The sequence below is a fragment of the Echinops telfairi genome, unplaced genomic scaffold (assembly GCF_000313985.2).
Source record: "Echinops telfairi isolate 266 unplaced genomic scaffold, ASM31398v2 ScPeMD7_7469;HRSCAF=8507_1, whole genome shotgun sequence".
Lineage (NCBI taxonomy): Eukaryota > Metazoa > Chordata > Mammalia > Afrosoricida > Tenrecidae > Echinops > Echinops telfairi.
In genome coordinates, this window is record NW_022111373.1 from 62,238,398 (window position 1) to 62,245,120 (window position 6,723).

General features: G+C 37.4%; 1 protein-coding gene across 1 annotated transcript in view; it reads right to left on the bottom strand.

Moving 5' to 3' along the window:
- Positions 1-6,723, bottom strand: part of RASA1 (RAS p21 protein activator 1) — a 115,400-nt gene that overhangs the window by 76,228 nt on the left and 32,449 nt on the right. The window lies entirely within an intron of this gene.

Sequence of the window (6,723 nt, forward strand, 5' to 3'; positions counted from 1 at the left end):
TTGTTTTGTTCTTAATAGCATTCTTAATAGCACAGTACATAACTGACAAGAAGGATTCCATAAATGTCCTTGGGGGTTAAGCAAAATCCTGAAGTAGAGCTAATTCTTTGGATTTAATCTATAATATATGAACCCAAACCCACTGCCACTGAGTGGACCCCAATTCATATCAACTTTTTAAAGCAGAGTAGAACTGTTCTTTATTTAGCATTCCTAAAACCAAAGCTTTATGAAAGCAGCTAGTGAATTTGAATTATCAAGCTTGCTGTTCACAGCCAAGTGTTTAACCCACTACACCCGCTTTGCTCTTTCTACGTAAGGAAAGCAAAACCAAAAACTCACTGCCATCAAGTCATTTTCAGCTTGTAGGAACCAAATAGGTAGGGGTAGAACTGCCCTGTGGGTTTCCGAGCCTGTAACTATGTACAGGAGTAGAAAGCCTTGTCTTCTTCCCACCTAGCAGCTGGTTTGAAATGTTGACCTTGTGTTCAACAGGCCAACACATAACCACTACACCAGTAGGTCTCCTTTCAATGCAGAAGCACCTTTAATACTCAAAACATAAAAGTCAATGAATTTTTAAAAAAAACCACATACAAATGCCACTGAATCAACTCCAACTCATGTTTAGTCTGTATGCTATGAATACAACAGCACTTCACTGGGTCTTCAATAGTTGATTTTTTTTTTCTATAAATAGGTCACCTGTTATTTCTTCAAAGGTACCTCTAAAAAGATTCAATCCGCCAAGCTCTCCATTAGAAGCTGAGCAAATTAACAGCTTGCATTACCTAGGAACTCTATGAATAAGTGATCTTATATATTTAATGCGCAGAAAATATTAGCTCGAGGAATTGATAGAATGCCAATTGAAATGTTTCAAGAAGCTGATGAAGCACTGGAAGCACTGACTATTTTATGCCAAGAAATTTGGAAGACAGCTACTTGGCCAATTGACTGAATGAGATTCTTATTTGTACCCATGTCATTGAAAGGTGACCTAACAAAATGCTCAAATTAGACAACAATATCATTAATATCATATGCAAGTAAAATGTTGCTGAAGATCACTCAAAAACAGTTGCAGAAGAAGTATAGTAGCAGGAAGCTGTCAGAATTATCAAGTTGGATTCAGAAAAGGATGTGGAACAAGGGATATCATTGCTGAAAGCAGAGAATACCAGAAAGATGTTTATTTGTTGACTATGAGAAGCGCTGGTGATGTAGGGTGACGCGGTGAGCTGTGATCCTCAGAGACAGCAGTTTGGAACCACCAGCCACTCCGCTGGTGAAAGGTGGAACTTTCTACTTCTGTAAACACTAACAGTTTCGGAAACTCACAGGGGAAGTTTCTACAGCAGTGAGTAATGGGCACCATAAAGAAAACTATACATACTTTTGCAGAGAATACAACTTCCAGAACACTGTAATTGTTCTCCTGAGGAACTAGGACATGAATCAAGAGGCAGTTACAATCTGTGTTTAAAATCAAGAAAGGTGTACATCAGGATTGTATGCTTTCACCTTATTTATTCAATCTGTACACTAAGCAAATAATGACAAACTAGATTATATGAAGAAGAATGTGGCATCAGAATTAGAGGAAGGCCTAATAATCACCTGCAATATACAGATGACACAACCTTGCTTACTGAAATTGGGGACTTGAAGCACTTACTGATGAAGATCAAGGATTGCAGCCTTCAACATAGATTACGATTCTACATAAAGATCCTCACAACTGGATCAGTAAATAACATGGTGAAAAAATGGAGAAAAGATTTAAGTTGTCAAGGATATTGTCTTATTTGGATACACGATCAATATTCACAGAACAGTAGTCAAGAAATCAAACAATGCATTGCAAATCTGTTGCACAAGACTTCTTTAAAGTGTTGAAAATCAAGGATGTTACTTTGAGTATTAATGTGAGTTTGACCCAAATCAAGGTATTCCCAATTGCCTCATGTGCATGTGAAAGTTGGGCACTAATAAGTAAGACTGAAGAAGAATCAATGCATATGAATTATTGTGCTGGCAAAGAACTTTGAAAGTACCACAGACTGCCAACAGAACAAGCAAATTTGTCTTGAAAGAAGCACAACCAGACTGCTCCTTAGAGGCAAGGATGGTACATCTCATGTACTTAGGACATGTTATCAGGAGAGACCAGTCCCCAGAGAAAGATATCATGCTAGGTAAAGAAAAAGGGGCAACAAGAAAGAGGAAGGCACTTGACAATATGGACTGACACATTGGCTACAACAATGGGCACAAACACAAGAACAATTCTGAGGATGGTGTAGGAATGATATGAAACCAGGCAAGTTTCATTTTGTGGTACATAGGATTGCTATGAGTTGGTACCAATTCAATAGCACCTAACAGTAACATATACTTATTTTCAAATGAATTGATATAATTAGACTATAATTAGAATATATGAATAATTAGAGTATAATTATTTTAAACCTAGCATTTTTATGAAAGTGGTGTTATTACAACTGCTACTAAAAAACCTAAAAGGGATGTTTGCTTAAGCAAAGTTCTAAAGTCAATGGCAGAATATAAGTTTAAAAGCCTAAGAAGTATGATTAGTCTTAAAAAGAAGATGTCACAAGGAAAGGATGAATGAAAGATGTCACAAGGAAAGGATGAGTCATCCAGGGTGCAGTGTAGCACCGATGAAACTCAATATTCCTCTGGTTCTTTGAGTCTTCCTCATCCCCCACTATCATGACCCCAATCCTGCCTTTCAGTTCTGGCTAGAAGGGAGCATGCACATGGGTACAGGTAAGAGCTCAGTACACATGGAATCCAGGTCAGATAAACCCATCAGGAACAGAAATAGGAGTAGCGATAGCAGGAGGATAGGGGTAAGTTGGAGGGAGAAGGGGGAATCGATCACATTGATCGATATATAACCCCTGCCCAGGGGGACGAACAACAGAAACGTTGGCTGAAGGGAGACAGTGGTCAGTGTAAGATATGAAAATAATAATTTATAACTTATCAAGAGTTCACTGGGGTGGAAGGGTGGAGGAAGGAGGGGGGAAGAGGAGCTGATACAAAGGGCTCAAATAGAAAGTGAATGTTTAGAAAATGATGATGACAACATATGTACAAATATGCTTGATACAATTGAGGTATGGATTGTTATAAGCACTGTAAGAGCCTCCAATAAAATCTTTTTTTTTTAAGTCATTTTTTCCTTTAGAAACAGAAGCAACAACAGCAATGGATAGAGAGAGAAAAATGTCTTCAACTCTGGGGTGGTGAAGGACAATGCAAGCTACCTCAAGGGAAAATGTATCAAAAATAATTTTGAAATTTCCAGGATATAAGAAATCTAGTCTAACTCCACTATGTCTCCAAAAACAAAGTTATGCGGGAACTTGCAAATACATGGCTTCAATTCTCACAAGACATGAGTAACAATGCTAATGAGGAAAGGGAATCCATAATTGATGCAAAAGAGTTAAACAAAAACGGTTGAGGTTCAAGTCCACCTAAAGAGATCGCAAAAGAAAAATTTGGAAATCTACTTTCTAGTGCTGGAAACCTTATGGAGTGCATTTCTACCCCTCTGCACGAGAGATCATAGGTCTCTAAATCAGCAGCAACTGGATTGATTTTTTGTTGTTGTTCAATATATACTTAATGAGGAAGGTTATAGGTCTTATGCAGTGTATTAAAATGCTCAGAGGAACAACAGGTGAGAGCAACACATATTACACAAGTTTGCAAGATAGGAACGAAAGGACTGCAGATCAGCAACAAAAGCATGGATCAAATTAGCTCAAATTTGTACTGCCTAGGTGTATAGTCAGATAATTTCTCCCATAAAACCACAGAAATCTTTGGCTCTGCAGAATAGCTTTAATTTCTAAATCTTTCTTTCCCACATGTAGGAAGAAATCAGGGTACCTGCAAATAACAAGAAATCAGCTTTTGATAGGTAATCATGAGATGTTTTGACATTGTAATTGGAGGAATCTCCTCCAAACAAGGGTGCTACACCACAGTGTACTAAAAAAGATACAGCAGCTCTTACAATTCCCTTACTCCTTCATGTTCTATGGCATAGGCCTAGCAATCTCAAAAATTTGCACAGGGGCCTTCTGCCACTGAACGGTGAAATGTGATTATGAGAGGTGAAGAATTTAGAGTAGAGAAAAAGACAAGCTTAAGAGGAACTATGTTTGAAATTATAAAATGTTGCCTACTGCTTCTGTAGAAATTAGAATATACGAATGATTGTCCTTTTAAAATGGATTTCACCACCCACACATCTCAAAACTCATTATGAAACCAAGAAAACCTGAATAAAATAATCATAATAACAGCTCCCCACAAAACTACTGTCCTCCAGCACTTGGCCAGAACAATAACACCTTCGAGGGCACTAGTTTAAGGCAGAAGAAATTATTCTTCATGTTTAATTTTTTACTTCCAGCTTGTCTCTTAATAAATATACTGGATTTCAAGGAATTCTAGCACATATACCCAAACTAACCCTGATTAACTGTATTTAATAACTGAGTTAACCTCAAAATAGCAGTTTTAAATGCGCTACTTTGAACAGCTTCTGATTTTTTCTAAATAATATTAAGAAGTGAAAATTCAATCATCTAAAAAGCCAGAAGCCAAAGTTTTATTACCATTCAATAACTTCATTAATAAAACTCAAAGATTACAACTACATTTTAAAAATTATACTTTTTATATAATGTCTTTTACTGTAATTTTGTATCAGCATTGTTTCTTAAGCAAACAAGGAATAATTGCTAAGCAGAACTTAATCTGCCTGATTACAAATAAACAACAAAGTTATTTTTCAGTTACTTCTCAATGATGTTTATACAAAATATAGAATATTAACCGTAGTTGTTCAACTTTCTCCTTTCATGCACTGTAAAATGAGATTCTCAAAATGACTCCATATGGATTCCAGTTTGAGATAGTCCCTGGAAACCCCCCAAAATAGTATACTTGTTTACAAAAACAAGACTAGACAAAGTGAAAAATGAAGTTAATACCAGTTAGCCACTGTGGTGGTCTGGGCAGACTATAGAAACAAATTCATAGACACTCATATGTTTATAAGAAAGAGCTTTATATACCAGAGCAATTGAATATTGAGAAAACATCCTAGCCCAGTCCAGATCAAGTCCATAAGTTCAATACCAATCTATAAATTCCTCTTCAGACTCATGCAACATATGCAATGACGCCGAATGCAAGAAGATCACAGGCCAGTAGGTGAAAAGTCATATGGATCAAGCAATGGTATAAGCCTCTCAGCTCTGGCAGGGGTCTCTACCCGGCTCCTCCACTCAGGGCACTAGCGTAGCTCCATGTGTCTTGTCAGCGGCAATGTCTCCCAGCGAGTAAGGGTGTGTCCCGCCTCCAGTGAGTTATTTATCTCCTTAGTGCCTCCTAATAAACTCATCAAGCTGCGACCTGATTGACAGGCAAAACTTCACCCCTTCACTCTTAAGTCTCAAATTGACAACAGATTATGTAACTACTACACCCACTAACAACAATTACAACTACAAAAAGGCACTCTATTTATAAACACAATCATTATGACTGTTGGAATGTTAGATAAGCTGGGTCACATAGCTTTCACATTTACTCATCCAGTGTCAGCCATGATAAAAAGTATTTACCAACGTAAATCATTCCTAATGGTTCCCTTCACATTAAAGGAAACAATGAATTTCCAAAGACTGCTTGATCTTTCCATAAGAATATTCCAACAGTGGACTCAAACCCAACACATCAAAAACATGGCCTCACCATCATTCTTCCTTCATCCCTTTTCCGAATCTTTCTCATGTCTCTCATGTTTACTTACAGGGGAGTTTCAAAAAGTTCACGAAAAAATGAAATAGAACGTTAATAGAATTTTTCCATAAACTTTCTGAAGCCCCCTCGTATCATCAATGGAGCCTCTAACCTCAATGGAGTCATCCAAATCATTAGGCAAACTCCCGGCAATTATTACCCTTTATTGTGCTTCACAGACATTGCTTCCCCCAGCCCCCATATTAGAAGATCTGTGATAATTCTGCAGTTAGATCAGTGTCAATTTGGCAACAGCCCCATACTCACTTCATATCTCTACCATATTTTAATATGTCTAACTTTTCCACAATGCTGTTGCACATATCAGGGTTGGAGGAAGGCTTATTAACCACCAGCCACATGCAGATGACAAACTGACTAGCTGAAAAGGAGGAGGAAGTGAAGCACTTGCTGATGAAGATCAAAGGCCTTCAGGATACTGTAGCCTTCGGTATAGATTACAACTCAATGTAAAGAAAACCAAGTCCCAATAATTTGGACCAGAGGTAACATGATAAATGGAGAAAAAAAATTAAAGTTGTCAAGAATTTCATCTTGCTTGGATCCACAATCAATGTTCATGGAAGCAAGTTAAGAAATCAAACGATGCATTGCACTGAGGTAAATCTGTTACACAAGACCCCTTTAAAGTGTTGAAAATCAAGAATATTACTTGGAAAAAGGTGCACCTGACCCAAACCATCATATTTTTAATTACCTCATATGCATGTGAAAGTTGGACACTGAATGAAGATAGAATAAAAGATGCATTTGAATTATAGTGCTGGCAAAGAATGTTGAAAGTACTATGGACTGCCAAAGGAACAAACAAATCTGTGTTGCAAGAAGTTATGACCAGAATGCTCCTGT